Source organism: Pongo abelii, chromosome 3 (genome assembly GCF_028885655.2).
Source record: "Pongo abelii isolate AG06213 chromosome 3, NHGRI_mPonAbe1-v2.0_pri, whole genome shotgun sequence".
NCBI classification, from domain to species: Eukaryota; Metazoa; Chordata; class Mammalia; order Primates; family Hominidae; genus Pongo; species Pongo abelii.
In genome coordinates, this window is record NC_071988.2 from 199,161,726 (window position 1) to 199,186,267 (window position 24,542).

General features: G+C 35.7%; 1 long non-coding RNA gene across 1 annotated transcript in view; it reads right to left on the reverse strand.

The window, feature by feature from the left end:
* The window catches only part of LOC134761317 (uncharacterized), a 60,487-nt gene extending 37,613 nt beyond the window's left edge, over positions 1-22,874 (reverse strand). The window contains exon 1 of the long non-coding RNA XR_010139822.1: positions 22,708-22,874. This is a non-coding gene — a long non-coding RNA (uncharacterized LOC134761317). The remainder of the gene's footprint in view (positions 1-22,707) is intronic.
* Positions 22,875-24,542: the final 1,668 nt, after the last annotated feature.

Consider the following 24,542-nt stretch of genomic DNA (forward strand, 5'->3'; position numbering starts at 1 on the left):
CCTAAGATGAAATAAAGATTTTTTAGATATGCAAAAGCTGAAAGAATTAATGATCAGCATACCTACATTATAAGAAATTTTGAAAGTCAAGTAAAAGATGATACTAAGTGAAAATATGGATTTTTTTTTCACTCACAGGAATGAAGAAGAGATGCTAATTACATGGATCAATATGTAAGTTTTTTTATTATTTAGATCTTTCAAAGGTAATGGGTATCCAAATAAAAATAATAACAATCTATTCTAGATGTTCTAAAATACATGAAGTCAAAATTTGTGACAAATAGCACGAAAGCTGGAAGAGGAAATATGAGTGTTAACATTTTTAAGCTAAATATGATGTGAAATAATAGCTCATGAAGGTAGACTATAATAAGTTATAGTGGCTGTATTTTAAATATCCCAAACAACACCTGAAATAACCAAACAAGGGAGATAAAATGGCATTATAAAAAGTACTTAATCCAAAAGAAGTCAGGAAAAATGGGAAAAAGGGAATAAAGAACACATAGAAAAATAGAAAACAAATAGCAAGAAGATAGATTTAAACCTAACCATATTAATAATCATATTAAATGTAAATGTTCTAAATACCATAAATCAAAGTCAGAGTTTGTCAGGTTGAATAAAAAGCTAGACCTATTATCCGTAATATCCCCTTACTATACTTACATAATATTATATGTAAAGTCTGTAATTATGTCATTGCTCTCATTCCTGATATTTGTACTTTCATATCGTTTCCCTATATTTTTCTTGATTCAATCTGCAAGTCCTATAGCTGCAAGGAACTGAATACTTCACATAGTAATTGGTATTCATAAGTATTTCTGGTGAGAATGTAAATGGTGCAACATATTTGTAAACCAGTTTGACAATAAAACAGCTATCAAATGATTCAGTCATTCCACTCCCAAGTATTTTCTCAAGATAAAGGAAAATATATGCTCCTACTAAGAACTGTACGTGAATAGTAATAGCAACTTTGTTGTAATAATAAAAAAGTGGATACAATCCAAGTGTCCATCGGCATCTCCATGGTTAAACCCATTGTTATATCCCCACATAACAGAACACTTCTTAGCAATACAGAAGAATGGACTATCAATATACATTATAATATAAATTAGTTTCAAAATCATTATACTAAGTGTAGGAACTCAGGCCACATAAAAAATTATTTTATTAATGCATTAATATAAAATTCTAGCAAATGCGAGGTATAGTGACCAAATACAGATCAGAAGTTTTCTAGAGACAGGGAAGGCTGTAGTAGAAAGAAGTGTGCAGGAGGTAGGAATTAAGAAGCAGGGGGCAAGGAAGCATTGGGGATTGACAGATATGTTCTTTCGTTTTTTTTTAGATGGAGTCTCACTCTGTCACCAGGCTGCAGTGCAGTGGCGAGATCTCGGCTCACTGCAACCTCCGACTCCCTCGTTCAAGTGATTCTCCTGCCTCAGCCTTTCTAGTAGCTGGGACTACAGGCGCGCGCCACCGTGCCCACCTAATTTTTGTATTTTTAGTAGAGACAGGATTTAACCATGTTGACCAGGACGGTCTCAATCTCTTGACCTCCAGTGATCCCCTCGCTTTGGCCTCCCAAAGTGCTGGGATTACAGGCATGTGGCACCATGCCTGGCGGAGAGATATGTTCTTTTTCTGATTCTGGTGATGGTTTCATGAAATATACACATGTCAAAATGTTTCAATTTGTATACTTAACTATATGCAGCCAACTGTATTACAACTTTCAGTTTATAAAACTGTTTATAAACAAATAAAGCCTTTTTGTTTCAGTCCCTGAACTGTCTGTTTTCCTGTTTCCGGAATAGATTCTTGAACTCTGCAAAGACATAATACAAGTACAATAACTTGACCTATATCAAAATTAGCCTTGACCTTGTTCATTGGTGAAAAGCTACTATTTGCTTTTGGCCTTTGGCTTAGCCTTGGGAACTCATAAGCTGAATGCCTGTCTTACTTATTTATTTACCTGAACTTATACTGCATGTTGAATGATTGTAAAATCCTTGCAATCTTTTAGGTTGCCATCAAATTGAATCTCAGGAACAAGAACAAGATGTGTCATGAAGATTTATTGTTAATATCTGACTACTCACTTTCAAATTTAGGTACACATTCTAGATAGATGCACCTCGAAATGTGTTTCATGTATTGGAATTTTATCAGTCAGTTGAAGAATATATAAATATCATTTTAAGGGTAAAATTGATAATAATTAATAATTATGAAAGCTATTAATTTTATGTACAAATCAATTCTTGAGAACTTTCAGGTAGTCAAATAAATACAGTGGCAGTTAATTGGTATATAATGAAAAGTAACATAGATGAAAATTCAGTTCTGGTTATCATGAAATCCAATTTAATTGTACTTTGGAACATTGCTATATTCAAGATTTATTGGAAATTTCTTCCAAAATGTGTGTGAAACAGTAAATTCAAGAAGATAGTAATCTAAGTGAGGGCAATAACTTTAAATTTGCTTCCGAAAATACTTCAAAAGCATGTACATCAGCAAGGCAGAAAGCTTCAATGTGTGGGATTGCTACAAAGAAATTGTGTCATTATCATCAACCCAACAATTTTTATCTCTCAGAATTAGAAGAGAAACAAGTTTACATTAGTCTCTACTTTTGCATAGAGGAAAGGAATATAGCATTTTAATAAAAACATCAAGAAATGTACTCTCTGCTTGGAGATTCATGACCTTCGGAAAATTACTGGCTTATGTTCTGCAAAACCATAAGCCAATAATGTAGATTTGTTTTAACGATGACTTTAATGTTGTGCCAAAAATCTCTTCATTTCTTGTTTCACATCTCACAATTTTATGAATTGCCATTTGATATGTTTCTCAACATTCTCTCAGTCAAGATTCCAATTAGGAACTCTCTCCATCCTTCCTTTTTGTAAATTTGTATTCTCTCAGAACATCTGTTTTCTTCTTTACTACACAGTCTTCACCCCTTTCTTACACAGAATCATATAAAAATTCCCTGATAGGCCAGATATATATATATATATTCATATATATATATTCATATATATATATATTCATATATATATATTCATATATATATATTCATATATATATATTCATATATATATATTCATATATATATATTCATATATATATATATTCATATATATATATATATATACCAATACTCCTGTACTCAACATTCAAAAGCACCGTGTTTCATAGAAAGCAGTAATAGATTTTAAATAACATTTTTCCCTGGTACATATCTCCCCTGAGAAAAATTATAGACATCTATAACATAAGATTCTGTCTCCAACTATCATGAAGAAGCAGATAATAGCACAGAGGCAAATATTATGTGACATATGACTAATACTTACTTTTGTCCCTGAGCTACATCTAACTCAAAGTACAACTGATCTTTTTTTGCATGGGGGACTTCTGCGAGTCTGCCACATGTTTGGATAAAAATTTTATCTTGGTTGCCTCCCTCACCACATCAAGTTAGACAAGAAGCACACCTGCAATAGAGTATTTCTAGAGTTCATGAGGATCTGGGGAAGGAAGAGTTGCTATTACTTCAAAGGTTGGAGCATTAAGGTTCAAAGTTCCTGAAATAGGAAGCCAGAATTCCAGGAAAGGTTCTCTCTGACAATTCTTCAAAATACTCTTCCCTCCCACCTCTTCTGGCTTGGGGTATGGCAAGCACATGTGTGCTCACACACATACTAACAGTCAAAAGAAATATGCCTGGCAGATGTCCTTGACCATTTGGGGGCCCTGGATTCAGTGTGCCTAAACTGAATGAATGTATCCTGCCTACATGAGGTCTGCTATGTGTCAGATGTGGGTGGCCAGATGGTTACAGTTCTTCTGTTTATAATGTCAACTGCTCACTCTTCAAAAAGACCACTGTAATAGCCCACCGGTAAGCAAAGCTATGCTTATTAGCCTTCTTCAGTAGGGAGAGCATCACCTGTAGAGTCTAGTTTGTTTCTCAATAGGGAGATTAGAGATGAGTTAACAATAGGATTTGGAGATTAAAGATCAAGTAGTTTAAGGAGGACTTTCCATGTAAGGATGTGATTGAGACAGGGCAAATTCATCATACAGTTGTTTAGAATTGGTGAACATGAGGTGATCTTGAAGTATGTCTTGATAGGTAAACAGCTGCTTGATAGTAAGCTGTTAGCTCAGATGAGCAAACTATGGTGAGAAAAGGGCCATTTATAGTTATGTAGTTCAAATAAGTCAGAGAATAATTTATATAGTCAAAATAAACTGACTTTCAAGAATTTTCTGAAGCAAACCATAAAACTATTTATATAATATTTCCTAGACTACATTGTAAAGTTATGTTGACACAGTTGGCCTAAGTCCTTGGTCCTGACAGTTCAACCAAATGGATATTGGTGGCTTCAGTTCTCATGACCAATTCAGCCTGATAGAAGAAAACTGGATACATGTTCATGGTTTGTGTTGGGGTGCTTTCTTTCTTTTTTTCTTTTTTTTTCTTTTTTCTTTTTTTTTTAGATGGAGTTTCACTCATTGTTGCCCAGGCTGGAGTGCAATGCTACAATCTTGGCTCACTGCAACCTCCACCTCCCAGGTTCAAGCAATTTTCCTGTCTCAGCCTTCCGAGTAGCTGGGATTATAGGCACCTGCCACCACGCCTGGCTAAGTTTTGTATTTTTAGTAGAGACAGGATTTCACCATATTGGCCATGCTAGTCTCGAACTCCTGACCTTAGGTGATCCACCCACCTCGGCCTCCCAAAGTGCTGAGATTACAGGTGTAAGCCACCACACCTGACCTATCTTGGGGTGCTTTCTAATCAAAGGTGGGCATCTATTATCTCTACTTTCCATTTGTTGTCACTTCTCTCCACTACCTCCACCCCTTTGCCAAGCAGTCAAACTTTCTTAGTCATTTCTTAGTGGAGAACACTTTATGTTATTGCTAACTGTTTCACTCTCTTTCATTGCTTTCTTACTCAGTGAGATACAGCAGAATACAATGGTTCATATGTGGGCTCAAGTGATAGATTTCCCCAGTGTGTGTTCTGTGTAGCCTTGGGCAAAGTTACTTAGTTACTCCACACTTCACTTTCCACAAAATCATGATGGTGGAGGGTTGATATGAGAATCAAATAAGTTAAATAGGTGAAGATCTCAGAACAGAGCCTGGCTCATAGGGTTGACTTTTATCACAATGCTGATTATTTCACAGCATTGTTGTGATGCTTAATTAAATGAAAGAAAATGTATAAAGAAACCAGAACAGTGGAAATAATAAAAAGTGTTGACTATTACATTATGTGTAACTAATTAACGTGTATTAGCTCTTTTTGATCATATGTAATGCTATCCATAAGTCAGTGCAGAAGGGCAGGGGAGGCTTCAAAATTATATGGGGCAAGTATTCTTTTATTTCAAAATTATTTAGGATAACATACAGGAATATACTTGGCACCTAATATATGCCAATACAATGTTTTCATGTTATGGAAGAAAGGATTTAGAATCAGATAACCGTAAGCCTGAATTCCTGTATTTTGAGATCTTACACATCAAAAAGTTAATATCTCAGCCTCATGAACTTCCTATAAAGATGGGCATAGTAACATCAAATTCATAGACTTGTTGCCAGAATTCAATGAAATGATGCAGCGAATTGTACAGAACATAAGGTTGTAGAAAACTACTATTTCCTTTTTTCCTCCTCTTCCTTTTACCTCAATAGTCTCCATTTAAGTTTTCTGTAAAGTCAAAAAGTCAAATTAGATTATCTTTCAGCTCTAAAATTTTCTCATTCTATACTTAAACTTAGAACTACCTCTTCTTTCTCTTAACTTTCAGAGAAGCCCTTTAAATCTGTGTTACCTTGAGCCATTTAGCACTGAAATATATGTGGCCTGGGTTCATTCTCCAGGAATGAGAATCTCATATCTTTCCCAAAGGCAGGCACTATATTGCGGGTTTCTCATGTATAGTTTACCATGCGAAGCAATGCTGAGCATGCACTTGTCAATAAGTACCTATTGGCTTGTTCAGTATCATAAATCCATACACAGTGAATCAGCATCTACTGAAAGGTACAAATACTTTGAAGTGTCATTAGTGCTATATAAGTGAAAGACTCATTTCATTTTGTTCTAGACATTCTTGAACACTTTCCTTGGGTCATTGAACATATTTAATGTATTCATTTAAAAGCATAGCAAGAGTACTTCTTTTCAAGGTCTTAGTGATAGATTTTAATGAAGAGTATAACGAAGGAGTCTATAGGGCTGAGCCCGCAGCAGGAGATAATAGAATGCAGCTGAATACATGAAAGCATAGTCTCCAAGGCTTCAAACTCCCGGCTTAAATGATGTTATATAGTTTTATTCTACTCAAGCTTGGGTAGAAATTTCTCATTTCAAAAGTGACTGAGGTTGGTATTTTTGATAAATGGTATCTTAGCTCTCATTTCCCAACATCCTCTCTTCCTAAGCTAAAAATAAAAATGAAATACAAGAGATAAATAACAAATCTTACTGATATATAGAATGATGCTTTCATTGTTTCAGACCAGGGGAGTGGAGGAGTCTAAGAGGCTAGGGGTAATGGTAGGTTCCAGATATATTTCCTTTAATCTTGTACCAATAGTTCCATTTTTTTCTCATGTTCTCAATACTTTATTTCTAATGCTGAATCTTTTTCATTATGCTTGATATCTGAATGTGGTCATAAATCTTACTATATAGCACCTAAAAATTCCTGTCAAAGTAATTATTACTTTAAAATAATAAAATGTAGCAAAGAAAACTTTTGTTATTTACTAATAAAATTGTTGCAAAACATAGATTGGGTGTAAAGTTATATTTTTCTAAAAATAGTTTTTTGATATCACATAATCATGAATATTATCTTAAATTTAACATCATGAAGAAATATAAAATCTGAGCAGACCAATAATGAGTAGCAACATGAAATCAGTAATAAAAATCCCCAATCAAAGAAGAGTTCAGGACCCTATGGCATCACTTTTGAATTTTACTAAACATTTAAAGAAGAACTAATACCAATCTACTCAAACAATTCCCCAAAATTAATGACTTGGGAATACTTCCAAATTTCTTCAACGAGGCCAGCATTACTCTAATACCAAAACCATACAAGGACCAAACAAAAAAAGAAAACTATAGACCAATATCCCTAATGAATATATATGCCAGATCTGCAACAAGATGCCAGCCAACTGAATTCAACAGCACATTAAAATGATCATTCATTGTGATGGGGTAGGATTCATCCCATGGATGCAAGGATGGTTCAACATACACAAATCAATAAATATAATATGTCACATTAATGGAATGAAGGGGAAAAACCATATGATCATTTTAATAGATGCAGAAAAAGCATTTGACAAAATTCAACATCCCTTCCTGATAAAAACTCTCAATAAATTAGGTATAGAAGATAAGTGGTCAACAGGTATATGAAAAAATGCTCAACATCTCAAACCATTAGATAAATGCAAATCAAAACCACAATGAAATATCACTTCACCCCAGTTAGAATGGTATATTAGCCCATTCTGCTATAAAGATACTACCCAATACTGGGTAATTTATAAATGAAAGAGGTTTAATTGACTCACAGTTTTGCATGGCTGTGGAAGCCTCAGGAAACTTACAATCATGGCAGAAGGGGAAGCAGGCATATCTTACATGGGGCAGGCAAGAGGAAGTGTGTGTGAGTGCAGGAAAAACTATATTTTATAAAACCATCAGATCTTGTTAGAATTCACTCAGTATCATGAGAACAACAGCATGGGGGGAAACTGCCTCCATAATCCAATCACTTCCCTCCTTCAACACATGGGGATTACATGTCCCTTTCTGGACATCTAGGAATTACAATTAGAGATGAGATTTGGGTGGGAACACAGAGCCAAACCATATCAAATGGCTACTACCAAAAATACAAAAAATAACAAATAATGGCACAGATGTGGAGAAAGGGGAACACTTAAACATTGTTGGTGGGAATGTAAGTTAAATATTAGCCATTATGGAGTCTGATTATGGATGTCCCTCAAAAAACTAAAAACAGAACTACCATAAAATTCTGCAATTCTACTACTGGACCCAAAATGATCCAAAAATCATTTTGTCAAAGAGATATCTGTACTCTCATGTTTATTGCAGCAGTAGTCACAATAGCCAAGATATGGAACCAACCTAGGTGTTCAACAACAGCTAGGTTGATGAGTAAGTAAAGAAAATGTGGTAGATACACAATTGAACATAATTTAGCCATTAAAAATAGAATGAAATCCTGTCCCATGTGGTGAAACGGATAAACCTGAAGAGCAATATGTCGAGTGAAATAAGCCAGACACAGAAAGACAAATACCACATGACCTCATTCATATGTGGAATCGAAAAGAGTTGATCTCATAGAAATAGACAGTAGAAAGATAGTTACCAGGGCATGGAAAGGGTAGGGGTAGAAAGAGCATAGGAATTTATTTAATTTTTTTTTTACAATATAGTTCAACAGCCCAGAATTATCAGTTAGATGTTTCCTTCTTCAGGTAACAGAAACATAAATTACTGTGGCTTAAAGAATAGTTTATTTTTCCTTATATACTAAGAATTCTATCTGTGGTGGCTGCAGGAGCAGGTTCCATAACTCAGTGAAGTCGGGGTGACGTCTTGGTGATTTCTTGGGCCATTTCCTCATAGTTAAAAAGATGAGCTGGGCGCAGTGGCTCATGCCTATAATCCCAGCACTTTGGGAGACTAACATGGAGAAACCCCATCTCTACTAAAAATACAAAAATTAGCCAGGTGTGGTGGCACATGCCTGTAATCCCAGCTACTCGGGAGGCTGAGGCAGGAGAATTGCTTGAATCTGAGAGGCAGAGTTACGGTGAGCTGGAGATTGCACCGTTGCCCTCCAGCCTGGGCAACAAGAGTGAAACTCCGTCTCAAAAAAACAAGCAAAAAAAAAAAAATTATAAAGAGGGCTACTGCAACTCCAAGGTTCATGTGTGCCTTTAAATAAAAAAGAAGGAAAGGAGGTACAGACCATTTTTTAAATCAAAAAAGCAAAAGCTTTCTGCCAGACCTCAGAAAGTGAAAACAACAACAACAACAAACCCAAACAAACTAACAAACAAAAAGCAAAAGCTCTCACAGAAATTTCCTATTATATTTAACTGGACAGAGTTGTGTCATATGAAACTCATAGACGTGAGAGAATCTAGGAAAGTGAACATTTAAAAATTTCAGTTTTGATATCAGAGGTAGAAAAGGGAAAAAGACTTAGAAATAGGCATTGAATAAGCTCAACCCATAGTGCCATCCACATCAGTTGTAAATGTAGGGAACACAGATATATGTATAGGTCCAGATATGGGTTTTTCAGGTGATCCCACAAAGGACAAATAGAACAAAAATATTAAGGAACCAGCCAAGAAAGTGCTTGAATTGATAATTCATAGAAGTTAAGGGAATCCCAGAAAAGGATTCATCTATAGGGAAACAATAAAGCATCTAGATTTTTTAAATATGTGGAAGAACAAAGCTGACAAAAAAAGCAATGGAGAAAGGACTCTCTATTCAATAAATGGTGCTGGGACAACTGGCTAGCCAAATGCAGAAGACTGAAACTGGACCCCTACCTTACACCGTATACAAAAATTAAGTTGAGATGGATTAAAGATTGAAATGTAAAACCCAAAACCGTAAAAACCCTGGAAAACAACCTAGGCAATACCATTCTAGACATGGGAACAGGCAAAAAATGTCATGACGAAGATGCCAAAAACCAATTGCAGCAAAACAAAAATTGATAAATGGAATATACATAAACTAAAGAGCTTCTGCACAGCAAAAGAAGCCATCAACAGAGTAAACAGACAACCTACAAAATAGGAGAAAATTTTTGCAAACTATGCGTCTGAGAAAGGTCTAATATCTAACATCTATAACAAACTTAAACAAATTTATAAGAAAAAATGACCCTACCAAAAATTGGGCAAAGGACATGAACAGACACTTTCCATACATACATGTGGCCACATACATGTGGCCAAGAAGTATATGAAGAAAAGCTCAACATCACTGACCATTAGAGAAATGCAAATCAAAACGACAGTGAGATAGTATCTCACACCTGTCAGAATGGCTATTCCTAAAAAGTCAAAAAATAACAGGTACTGTCAAGGTTGTAGGGAAAAAGGAATGCTTATACACTGTTGGTAGCAGTGTGAATTAGTTCAACTATCATGGAAAACAGTGAGGTGATTTCTCAACGACCTAAAAACAGAACTACCATTCAACCCAGCAATCCCATTCCTGGGTATATACCCAATATAATATAAATTACTCTATCATAAAGATACATGCACGCATATGTTCACTGCAGCACTATTCACAATAGCAAATAAATGAAATCAACCTAAATGTCCATCAATGGTAGACTGGATAAAAGAAATGTGGTACATGTACAACATGGAATACTATGCAGCCATAAAAATGAACAACATCATGTCCTTTGCAGGAACACAGATGAAGCTGAAGGCCATCTTCTTTAGCAAACTAGTGCAGGAACAGAAAACCAAATACCACACGTTCTCACTTATAAGTGGGAGCTAAAAGATGAGAACACATGGACACATAGAGGCCAACAAGAGACATTGGGGCCTATCAAAGTGTGAAGGGTGGGATGAGGGAGAGGATAAGGAAATATAACTAATAGGTATTAGTCTTAATACCTGGGCAATGAAATAATCTGTACAGCAAACCCCCATGACACAAGTTTACCTATGTAACAAATCTGCACATGTACCCCTAAACTTAAAAGTTAAAAAACCATGGAAGAACAATAGTTGTGAGATTTACTAAATGAGAGAGGTAGATGGGATAGTGGTGTGGTCGGGAAGTAAGAGTTTGAATTTGCGATCTCAGGTGTTGGAGCTTACTATCCAAATTAGTGATCCAGCAGTAGAATTTAATCAATATGGAAAGCAGGAGGAAGCCATCGTATGTTTTGGGAGAAAAGAAAGTAACATGAAAGCTTTTCTGTGAGTACCTAATATGATAGCAGGTTGCAAAAATGTTTTGGAAGTAACAAAGAATAGAACCAATTATGGAAACCCAAGTTATGGTTTCTGCTTTTATACTTTCTTCCAGGAGAAGTAACTATTGTCCAATAAGCATCATTTGTGCTTTATAATTTATGTGCTTTTTTCATATCACAAAGTCTACCTTTAAGCCCTGTCAGTTAGATGCCAGTCACATTGATCCCACATTGGATCACGGAATGGATCGTGGTTGATCCTTTTCATGAGCAACCATCCTCGAGCTGTGTTGTCAATAAGTCTGGTGCTCAGTACTTTAGCTCTAAGACATGTATTGGTGAATAAGATTGAGCAGATGTGGAAGGCCAGGGTCTTACTTTGTTTTAAATTAAGGGACCTTCTGATTAAGGAATCACAGCTTGTTTTCACAAATATAGTTTTGAAAGGGGATTCCACATGATGACACAGTTCCCAGACCATTTCTTGTAAATCTCAAATATTGTCAGTAACTGGCATCTAATATAAAACCAGCAGTGCTTTGTAACTATAGAAGGATTAGTGGAAACTTGTCTGAGGCAGAAAAGAAAATGAAATTGACTTGCATTTGCAATCTTTTTGGGTAAATTCATTCAGTTGGTTAGAGAAAGATCCTAATTTCCTGAGATTGTGAAATCACCACTTACTGTTAGTTTTAACAGGGAGACAAATTCAGTTCCCTTAATCAACATGTCAAGTCTGTATACTTAAGATATATTTTTAAATTATACTTTTTATTATTTTTCATAAAAGTTATTTTATTAGAGAAAAACAAAACAACCACAGCAAACAATCTTAGTTCAGACTCTGTTCTCAGTGACAAGGTTTCATTAGCTCAGTTACCTTCTGTTTAGTGGAGTTAAACTAATTGTTTTTGGGGCATGCCTTTCCCCAGATTTTATAAAGTTAAGGAATGTAAGATGATGTAAAGGCAAGCTGCTCAGCTGGGGAAGCTCAAGTTTTAAATAAAATCATTTTAAAGGCTATTTTTATTAGCTAAAAGGGAAAGACCTTTTCACAGGGAGATCTAATTTCTTTTAATCTCTCCTGTTCAGTCTCTTCTCATGAGTTTTTCTAGAATTACTGATTGTCAGTTCAGGTTCTGTTTTCCTTACACTCTCTTCCCTAGTCTCTACTTTAATTTTCCCATCTAAATAACTGGATCTTAAACTACAATAAATCCATTTTAACCAGACTTATTTTTCTTTGTAAAGTTATCAACAGTGTTCAGTCAATAATAGTTGTAACTTTAGAAGTAGCACTTTTTAGGTAATAAACTAAGAAAAAATAATAAAACAACTTCTAAGTATAAAAATTGGGCTTATTTTAGCGACTGCTGTTTAGTAGACTGAATCATTATCAAAAAAATCTGACTAATTCTCTCGCCTCAGAACTGTGCTGTGATCCCTGTCAATCCTATACAGTAAGCCCCAGAATCTCATCTCCAGAATTCTTTTCCTATTCAATTTACTTTTATTATTTTGGCCTCTTTCCTCTGCACCCACCGAACCCCAACTAAGTAAATTTTAGAGAAAAAGATGATGATTTCCTTCAACTTTTTTTCCGTTTTTATATCTTTTCAGTGATCCTTGTAGCTTCTGCAACTTCTTTTCTCTGTTCAATGCATCAGAGAAATTTTCATCAAAAATAAAACCTGTCGTCTATAAAGCATCCCTAATTAAATGTAAGTAAGACATAGTTTAAAATATCAAAAAGATACATACAGCATATGCCTGTGGTTCCAAAGCAACAGATTGAAAAGTGGAGAGTTCCACCCATCCATTTGGAAATTTTTACTAGTTTGTTTCATTTTGTTTTTGCTGAGTTGATTGATTTGGCAATTTATTTTATGGTCTGGGCAAGGCTCTGTTTTCACATTGCCAACCAACTGGTCAATCCATTAAAGAATCACTCTGATGAATTTGTTCATGTCATGAAAACAAAATAATTTGTTCATAGAACTTTTTCTTTTTAAGTCAAAATGTTGGAGATCATATTTATATCAAAACATGTGCAATATCTGTTTTTGCTGTAACAAAAGCATTTTTAAATAATGCTGTAGCTCTCACAGCATTTCTTTAGATATATAATTGTTTGCTTGTAGTGTATTCATTTCTTCTAACTTTGTGTTTACAAAGAGCTTAACACATTGTAGAAGCTTAATAAAAATGTATTAGGTTGATAATGATAGGCCTTTTCTTGCTGTTCTTACTCATTAAAGACTTTAAACTGCTGAACTGCACGTTTTAAAATTGCTTTCCAGGCCAGGCATGGTGGCTCACACTTGTAATCCCAGCATTTTGGGAGGCCAAGGTGAGCAGATCACTTGAGGACAGGAGTTCAAACCAGACTGGCCAATGTGGTGAAACCCCATCTCTACTAAAATACAAAAATTAGCCAGGTGTGGTGGCACATGCCTGTAATCCCAGCTAACTTAGGAGGCTGAGGCACGAGAATCACTTGAATACAGAAGGCGGAAGTTGCGACAGAGTGAGACTCTCAAATAAATAAATAAATAAATAAAATAAAATAAAATAAAATAAAATTGCTTTCCAGATTTTTGAATAACCAGCACATTCTGAGTCTTCTGTCTCCTATATAGGAATATTTCATTTTATGTATTGACAATGATTTACTCAGAAGTTCTTCAACAAATGTTGGTTATATGCATTTAAACTTTACCTTTGCTATATTTCACTAATCTTTACAGTCCTCACTGAGATATCCAATATCCAAACTGAGGCTTAGAGAGATAAAATGAATTATCCAAGGTCACATATTTATTAACTGAGAAATCTTCACTCTATCGTAAAGTGTTTCCTAGTTGTCTGCAACTGTTATCTCCCTTTGTTTAATTTTTTATATGATTTAGTGTTTGTGGAATTCTTTGAAAAATGAGATAAGTGTATTGAATTCTAAAATTGGAAGGGGTATCACATTTCATATTTTGCTAGTAAATTTTTCTCATTTCTTGCAATAAGAGAAATATCTTCTTCATCTCCCCCAATAGCATCTGTGCAACCTCAACTCTTAGCTGATGATCTCACTTCATATTTTCCCGGAAAATAGAAGTTATCAGACAATTGTTAATCTAATGTCCCCACTACCAAATCCACTGGTCAAGTTAAATCTATCATGAACTTTATGAAGATAGATAAATTAATTCTATCATTCTATTTTTTTTTTTTTCAGACTGGGTCTCACTCTGTCACCCAGGCTGGCCTGCAGTGGCACAATCTCAGCTCACCGCAACGTCTGCCACCTGAGCCCAAATGATCCTCCTGCCTCAGCCTCCTGAGTAGTTGGGACCATAGGTGTGCACCACCACACGTGGCTATTTTCTGTTTTGTTTTGTTTTGTTTTGTTTTGGTGGAGACAGAGTTTTGCCATGTTGTCCAGGCTGGTCTCAAACTCCTGAGCTCAGGTGATCCACCTGCATCAGCCTCCCAGAGTTCTGGGTTTACAGGCATAAGCCACCATGCCCAGCCAGTTCTATCAATCTTTTTCACATAGTTTTCCATTTTTTTCTTGAGAAATTTTTTTTTCTTTTAGCTTTTGTGAAATTACCTCCTGCCTCACTGGTCATTCTTTCTTTGTCTCTTTTGCTGCTTCCGACTACACTGCCGTATCAGTAAGTGTTGGACTGTCCCGAGGCCTGTTCTTTGGTCTCTTTCTCTAAATACACTCATTCCTTGGAAAAGCCCATCTAGTCCCACAGCTTGGAAATCCACTTAGGTGGATTATACCTGATGTTATCCTCAATCCCTTAGCCCTCCCTTAAGCTCAGACAGATATCAAACTGCATACCTGACATTTTCACATTGATGTTTAATAGTCATCTAAAATATCCAAGACAGGACATGTGATTCCCCCAACTCCTGACAACCTCATTTTCCTCTACTATGCCCATCTCAATTTAGGACACACTCCCTCTAGTCATAGATCTGATCATTAACTGACACTGCTTCTCTTCTTTCTACTTCTAAATTTAATATACCAGCAAATACTATTGGCTGTACTTAAATAGACATCTTAAACTTGGCTAGCTAACCCATCTTCCTTGCTGCCATACTAGTCTAAGCTGCCATCATCGATCACCTGCATCACAACAATAGCTTTCTAGCACTTTCCTTGTGCTTTTGCTCCCCTAAACTATGTTCTCCATACCAAACTCAAAGTCACTACATCATTAAACAACTGCTTATTGAGAATGCACCAGGAATTAAGTACAGTCCTAAGCATTGCAAATAAAATAGCAAAACAAATTCAACCAGAAATCTCTTCTTTCTTTCCATTTGCATTTCCAGGGGACACTCAGTTTATATATATGTGTATGTGTATGTACATATGTGTTTGTATATATAGATAAATAGTATATTTGAGACAGTGATTTAAAAATAAAGCAAGATAGAGAAAGTAGAGTGCAGGGTGAATGGAAAGCTATTATTTTCTATAGGCTTATGAAGAAAGGATTTGCTGATAAGGTTATATTTTATACAGAACCTGAAGAAAAGTGGGAATAAGTCATGTATCTGGGGAAAGAGCAATTTAGGTAGAACCAGCATTAGGAGAAGGGGCCTCACGGCAGGGTCACCTTGGTGTTTTCAGGGAACACGAAGGAGGCCAGCTGGGCAGAGTGAACAGGAAGGCATTGTAGTGGAAGCAGTAGAAGACAAATCAGATAATTATCAGTAGGTCATATCATGCAGGCTCTCTTATAAACCAGTATGCCTTTTGATTTAACATTAAGCCAATGAAAAATTTTTGAGCTACAAAACAACATTTTTAACATTTAAATATATTACTCTGGCCACTATGTGGAGAATGAGTGGGAAGGGTAAAGCAGGCTGGCAGGCCAGCTGAGAAGTTCGCATCATCATAATCTAGGTGAGAAGTTTTGCATCACTGTTATCCAGATGACACAATGGTAGTTTAAACCAGGTTGCCAGGGCTGTGGGAGGCACAACTGGTCAGAGTCTATGTACATTTTGTAGGTAAAGACTATAGCTTTCTTCTGGTGAATTGTAGTGAGACACCAAGGCTCTTGACCTGAGCAACTGAAAATGCTTTTATTAATGAGATAGGGAAAACCATGGACGGAGTGGGTTTTGAAAGAGAAAATAGAATTTGGATTTTAGACAGGAAATGTCTGTTAGACCTTTAAGTGAATTCTAGCAGATATTTATATAAGTCAGTATGAACTTCAGAAGAGAGCTGGGGACTGCAGATAATAATTTATGAGATGCCAACGTACAGATGGCATTTAAAATTTAACTTGGATAAAATTACTTAGAGTCTAAATATAGATGGGTGAGGGAGAAATGGATTCTGGGGCACTCTAATATCTCGAAGACGAAAAGAGGAGGAGTAGTCTACAAAGACATTATTTGTTAAATCTCTACTTATTGATTGATACACTTTATTTATATTTTGTTATAGGTTGTGAATGTCTAGGTCTTATCCTTGTTTTCCCTTTTCTTCTACTTCCTGATTAATAATTAAAATGAATCATCATTAAATTTATATAGGGATTTACTGCCTTCTATTTATGATAACATATTTTAAAAAATCCCTTTAAAATAAATATTATTTATAAGGTAAAAAACACAAACATGATTGAGGCATTTAAAATAAGTAAGACAGAGAGACAAATCAAAAATATTCAATAGTGGGGAAAAATAGTATAAAGGAAGTTATGTTTCTACACATCCACTGATAGTCAAGTTCCATATTCATATACTCTACAATAGGCAAAAATTGTAGAGTACTAGCAATGTATGTTCATAAGAATCATACAACTCATGAGTTTTTGACCTGAGATCTTACCATCGGGAAGTCCCTTTCAATAAATCCATCAATTTATTGAAATGGTATGCATTATTTTTGCATTTAAGAGCATTTTTTTCAGAAGAGAGAGGGGTGCATAGCTTTATTCACATTTTCTTTTCTTTTTTAATTTTACTTTAAGTTCTGGGACACATGTGCAGAATGTGCAGATTTGTTACCTAGTTATACATGTGCCACGGTGGTCTGCTATACCTATCAACTCACCGTCTAGGTTTTAAGCCCCACATGCATGAGGTATTTGTCCTAATGCTCTCCATCCCCTTCCCCACCACCCTCTGACAGGACCCATTGTGTGATGTTCCCCTCCCTGTGTCCATTGTGTGCTCATTGTTCAACTCCCACTTGTGAGTGAGAACATGTGGTGTTTGGTTTTCAGTTCCTGTGTTAGTTTGCTGAGGATGATGGTTTTCAGCTTCATCCATGTCCCTGCAAAGGACATGATCTCATTCTTTTTTATGGCTGCATAGTATTTCATGGTATATATGTGCCACATTTGCTTTATGCAGTCTATCATTGATGGGCATTTGGGTTGATTCCAAGTCTTTGCTATAGTAAACAGTACTGCAATAAACATATGTGTGCATGTGTCTTGATAGTAGAATGATTTATAATCCTTTGGGTGTATACCAGCAATGGGATTGCTAGGTCAAATGGAATTTCTGGCTCTAGATCCTTGAGGAATTGCTACTCTGTCTTCCACAATGGTTGAACTAATAATATACATTCCCACCAACAGTGTAAAAGTGTTCCTATTTCTCCACATCCTTGCCAGCATCTGTTGTTTCCTAATTTTTTAATGATTGCCATTCTAACTGGTGTGAGATGGTACCTGATTGCAGTTTTGATTTGCATTTCTCTAATGACCAGTGATGAAGAGCTTTTCTTCATGTTTATTGGCCACATAAATGTCTTCTTTTAAGAAATGTCTGTGCATGTCCTTCACCCACTTTTTGATGGGGTTGTTTGTTTTCTTGTAAATTTGTTTAAGTTCCTTGTAGAGTCTGGATATTAGACCTTTGTCAGATGGATAGATTGCAAAAATTTTCTCCCATTCTCTATGTTGCCTGTTCACGCTGATGATAGTTTCTTTTGCTGTGCAGAAGCTCTCTAGTTTAATTAGATCTCATTTGTCAATTTTGGTTTTGTTGCAATTGCTTTTGGTGTTTTAGTCATGAAGTCTTTGCCCATGCCTATGTCCTGAATGGTATTGCCTAGGTTTTCTTCTAGGGTTTTTGTGGTTTTAGGTTTTATGTTTAAGTCTCAAATGAATCTTGAGTTAATTTTTGTATAAGTGTATGGAACAGGTCCAGTATACGATTTCTGCATATGGCTAGCCAGTTTCCCCACCACCATTTATTAAATAGGGAGTCCTTTCCCCATTGCTTGTTTTTGTTAGGTTTGTCGAAGATCAGATGATTGTAGATGTGTGGTGTTATTTCTGAGGCCTCTGTTCTTTTCCATTGGTGTATATATCTGTTTTGGTACCAGTACCATGCTGTTTTGGTTACTGTAGCCTTGTATTATAGTTTGAAGTCAGGTAGCATGATACCTCCAGCTTTGTTCTTTTTGTTTAGGATTGTCTTGACTATACCCCTAAAACATCGTGAACCACTCTAAATATACAGCTTTTAAATAAATTTCACATTTCTTCCAAGTAGAGCTCACTGGTAACATTAAAAACTCAAATTTATACTCAGAAGACACTGGGGATAGGGGAACAAAAGGAATAAGAGCCAAATTGTTACTGATTTTCAACAGGTACATTTGAAAGAAGCAGAGTTAGAGTTGTTATTATGGTGGTAGTGATTAGGTTACACAAATAACTGGGCAATGTCAACTCTTGGTATTCTGTGTTACCACTTCAGTTCTCAGTTTTCTGTTTGAAAAAGGACTTAAATTTTTCTTCAGCTGATTTTAGTTGAACATCCCCACTAAATATGGTAGAATGTGAAAGGCTATTTTTAAATATAATAAACCATAAAAAATGCTTATGGTCTCAGAAATCCTGCTTGTCCTCTTAATGATGCACACATTGGATTGTGAGCTTGTGGTAGAATGGAGTTTGAGTTTTGATAAAGGACAAAAAATTAATAGGACTTTTATTTTGTTTCTTTGTAATCCACTCTAAGGTTTCTAAATCTCAAAACTCTATAATTAAATTTATCTATTGAAATTCTAAATTTTTGTCGATTGTCATGATTCATAGATATTCTTACATGAAAACAAACAAAAAAGACTCCAAACAATGCAAAACAAAATATTAAAGCACAAAAGAAGTAATTAGACTAAAAATGGTATGTTAACTTTGATTACTGATACCACCAGGAAAATACCTACTTAAACCTTCTAAGCAGACCTCAGAAGATACTCTGTAATCTAATGAAAATTAGTTTTATAAAGTCAACAGGAGTCCTATTATAAAATAGAAATGTATGAACAACAGAGTCCACCATCTTGGCTGTTGTCTTGAAGTCATCTACAATGATGAGCCCTTCACAATGTTTTTCTGAATGTTCTATACTGGACTTCCATTCAGTAATAAAAGATTTGGCAGATGGAATATTTTCATTCTTAATTTAATAAACTATATGTCACAATTTTTGTTGTGTGATGCCTTTTGCCATTTTTAGTAGATAGTAGCAGCTGTAGAATTAATTAATGTGTACTTACTTCTGAGCCAAAATATTAAAAACAGAAATGATAACCCCTAAATTCTCTTACTTTGCCAAATGGAGTATCTAGAACCACGCCAAAAGTGAATGTTGAGAGAAAAAAAAAAGAATAAAAGCTCTCTAAGCAGCTGAAATATTTATTGAAAGGCCATTATGCTATGTCTTTCTGCTCTTCTCTGAGAATCTATCAGACAAATGGTTGGATAATAGTGCAGACTTCAGTTGACTTCCTGGTCCACAGAAAGTAAGTCCCACAGTCACATAATGAAATCAGGGAAGTAGGAAGTGTTAGAGAATGTATGACTGTAGTGCGGCTAGGGGAGGGGAGGCAATTCATAGTCTGAGAACAAGGGGAAAAATTGGAAACAAATTTAATTTTAAAATTGGATTTAAGAACCACAAATCCAAAACAGTCTGGAGCTCCTTAATACAAGTTAGAAATACCCAAGTGGTATTGAAAGTAGCAGAGAATACAATTTATGTTATAATGATGTTCTTGGTTTATCCTAAAATTTGACCATATTTAATATTTTTGTTTAACCAGGAGAGAAACGGTCAATGCTAATGATTCATACCCTGAGAATCAGTTGTCTATTGATGGAAATAGCCAACTTGGGAGAGAGACAGACTAGATTTTACTTTAAAGTCAGCTATATTTTATATCAGTGCCCTCCAATAAATAATTTATTTTTCTTTTCCCTGCCTTCGCTGCCTTCTCTGCCTTCCCTGCCTTCCCTTTCTTCCTTTTCTTTCTTTCTTTCCTTCTTTCTTTTTCTTTTCTTTTCTTTTCCTTCCTTCCTTCCTTCCTTCCTTTCTTTCTTTCCTTCTTTCTTTTTCTTTTCTCTTCCTTCCTTCCTTCCTTCCTTTCTTTCTTTCTTTTTCTTTCTTTCTCTCTCTCTTTCTTTCCCTCTCTTTCTTTCTTTCTTCTCTTTCTTTCTTTTTCTTTCTTTCGACTGGGTCTCTTTCTGTCGCCCAGCCTGGACTGCAGTGACACAATCTCAGCTCACTGCAACCTCCAGCTCCAGGGTTCAAGCAATACTCACGTGTCAGCCTCCCAAGCAGCTGGCATTATAGGCACCCGCCACCATGCTGGGCTAATTTTTGTATTTTTAGTAGAGACAGGGTTTCACCATATTGGCCAGGCTGGTCTTGGACTCCTGGCCTAAGTGATCTTCCCACATCGGCCTCCCAAAGTGCCAGGATTACAGGTGTGAGCCACCATGCCTGGCCATATACGTAATTTATAATAGACACATTAAGTAAAATGAAGTAAGTGAAATTACTTTGAATAATATATTTTCTTTAATTTAATATATGTCAAATTTTATATGATATATAATCAATATTTTAAAATATTTATGAAGTGTTTTACAATATTTTGGTATCGAATCTTTGACTCTAATGTATGTTTACACTTAGAAAAAAAGTATCTCGATTTTGGTACTAAATTTTCACCTGAAATGTTTGATCTGTTCTTAGACTATATAAAATTTACTGTTGAAAATGTAACTATGTACCCAAATTCATCCAAACACGCTTAAAATTTTCTAATAACCGATGCAAGCATTAGTTTTTAAATAAAATTTAAGGTAAGTAAACCTAAATAATATCAAAAATTCAGTTCTTGGGTTGCACTAGCCACATTTCCAGTGCCCAATAGCCACATGTGGCTAGCACTGCAGTCTTTGATGGTGCTGTCCTGTGTGGATGTCTTTGGACAAGATTCTACAGCCCCAGTAAAAATGGGATAGCAAAACCAAAGAGTCAAGGTTTTGAATAATTAGACATAATATTTAAAAAGAGTCTATCATATACTCATGACTCAATGAATAAGGAATAAATATTTTCATACAAAATCATTAAAAAATGTTAAGAAAATGAGTTTTAGATTTAAATAAAATTCATTTACCTGGGATACATTGCCCAGTGAGACCTGATTAATAAGATCTTAATGGATAAAATAAATGTCAGGTGATACTGAAAAAGATGTGTTAATGTACATGAGAAACTGACAGAGGAGGTGAATATTTGGAGTAACATTCAGAAGATCACTGGATGGTTTAATTTTCTTTTTTGGAAACTTCAATTTCAAGGGAGCAGTAAAAGGTAATCTTTAAAAAATAAAATTATTAAGCAGAGATAAGACACTGTCTGATTAATAATTAACTTCGTAAAAAGAGAAAATATTTTATCCTGCCTTTTTACTAGGAAACTGTATAATTAAAACCACACTATATGCTATTATGTATGGCAATTTTAAGATTATATCTCTGGACATATACATAATAAGCAAGTCATTTTCAGTGCTCTCATACAGGCATGGTGCTTAACTACTGAATGGTGGAAATTTTGTTTTAAATTATTTAAAATTATATTTAATAGAGGTTGCATATAATTCGATTGTAAACTTGCTTCTTATATAACTTTACTGTTTCTTCTTTTAGCTTTAGTGTAAAATTAGCCAAAGCAGAAACTCACATTATGGAAGTTCCCCTGAGAAAAGTAGTTTTCTAAAAGTATTTCTTTGTTTTCTTGTTCCCAATAGCGAAAAGTTTTTGTAAATAATGGCTGAAAACATCACATAAGATTTGCAGTATTTAATTCCCTTGAGATTAAAAGAATATTTTCCTTTAAATTAGTGGTGAGTTTTATCACCTTACATATACACAGATTCCTAGATAAATCCATTGTATGATTTTCAAAATAGGTATTTCTGATATATTTTTATATTTGATCCATACCTCATTTTTTTTTCCAGACCTGCAGGGCCTGTACTATTACTGTGGTTTTCTAGATGAGTAAAATCAGGCATAGTGAGGTTAAGTGACTTACCCACGGTGGCTTGTTGACAATAGGGCTAGAGCCAGAACCCAAGCTGAGAAGCCAGGATTTTATCCGCAATTCCTTAGAGCTAAGTTACAAAGTATTTTTAGTATTTCCACTCGCTCCATGTCATTTAAGCCAACAAATAATGATTTACATAAGGCGATAAAATAATGTATTCTACAGAGACAGAGCAGGGCTTGTATAGTTTTGGAGAAAGAAACAAAATCTCTTAAAAACTGACCTCATTGTTTAAGCTTCTTTCCAGGAAACTTTTCTATATGTACTAATTTTCTTGACCAGGCTCATAAAGCCCTGACAAGTTCATATTCTCTGTATCATTTTTCTTCTGAACCTTCTGGGGCAGTAAGAGAGCAATGATGCTTGCTGCAAACATAGGCTTTAGAATCTGACAGAGATCACCTCCCTCTGACCTCAGTAACACTGGCCCCTGCTCAGGGCCTCAGGCCTTTGTGACTCAAATACAATTAGAGATTGAGAAGCACTTCCATCTGTGTGCATGTGGCCACTTGTGATGCGAGACAGAGGCAGGACTGAGAAGACAAGAGGTGGGCTTCGTTCCTGAGAATATCCAGGAGTCCAAGAGATCTAAATTGGAAGATGGCCTTCCAATTTAGAAGGTCAGTTTCCAATTTAGAAGGCCAGGTTTTCACGAAGCAATATTTGTCAAGGTAAGAGTATGATATGGTTTGGATGTTTGTCCCCTCCAAATCTCATGCTGAAATGTGATTCCCAGTGTTGGAGGTGGGGTTTGGTGGGAGGCATTGAATCATGGGAGTAGATCCCTCATGAATCGTTTAGCACCATCTCCTTGGATGTGAGTTCTCACCTCAGTTAGTTCATGTGAAATCTGGTTGCTTAAAAGAGTCTGGGAACGCCCCCTTCTCTCTCTCTTGCTCCTACTCTTGCTATGTGACATGCTGGCTCCCCTTAGCCTTCTGCTATGATTGCAACCCTCCTGAGGCCTCACCAGAAGCAGATGCTGACACTATGTTTTGTGTACAGCCTGCAGAATCATGAACAAAAACAAACCTTTCTTTCCTTATAAATTGCCCAGTCTCAGGTATTTCTTTACAGCAATGCAAAAACAGACTAACATAGAGTATATGAGATATTTTGCTCAAAATTTTTTAGTTTGATTTGCTAAGTATTCAGACCTATGGAATATGAGTCTCCACCTATAATTTTGCCCTGATCCCTAAAAAATGTTGGAGGCAGATCCTGCAAGCAGAAGAGCATTTGAATTCTAAACTACTTAAACAGCTTCATAAGCTTAAGCAAACACCTTCTATAGTTTTATTCTTCATCATCTTTAAAATATGGACAATCAATAATAGTATTGGCTCCTTAGGTACAATGGTAGATGTGGAGTGTTCAGCTTAGTGTTTAGAGCATTTAGTGTCTTCTTCTCCAACCGTGAGCAATGATCAGTTTTGCTTTTCATGGGTTTAATGCTGATTCTTGTTACCTTGTGACATTTGATTGAAGTTATATTTAGAAGAAGGTGAAGCTGACTTGACTGAGAGGGGATGGATCACTTCTGAGCTGCAGAAAGAATGTTAACTGATGTACAGTCAAAACCTGGAGTTAACTGAACATGTCTTCATCTATGACCTAGTGTAGGACCAAAGTGAGTGACACAGCCACATCCAGCATCATGACCAGATAGATGATGGACCAACAATATCCATCAGGGTGGATAGAATTCCCTTCCTATTTCTGGGAGAAAGGAAAGCACCTAAAGAAGCAGTGAAAGGCAGGGGAAATTCTTTCTTGTCCTCTGGGTCTGAAGTCCTATGACTTCTGTCAGACTTTGCATATCTCCTTGTCTTCCTAAGTGGGGAATGTGGGAGATCCTAAAGCCTAAGACCCAAGAATAACAAAGTAGGGGAAAAATGTTCTTAGTGAGATGGGAGTTCCATGAAATGTCCAAAAGGAGAGGAAAAAGTAGAATTAAGGAAAGCAAGAGAGGAAGTCAGGGGAATGTAGCATCCATTGGGCTACATTGAAGAAAGTTGGAGTTTGTATTAGTCCATTTTCATACTGCTATGAAGAAAT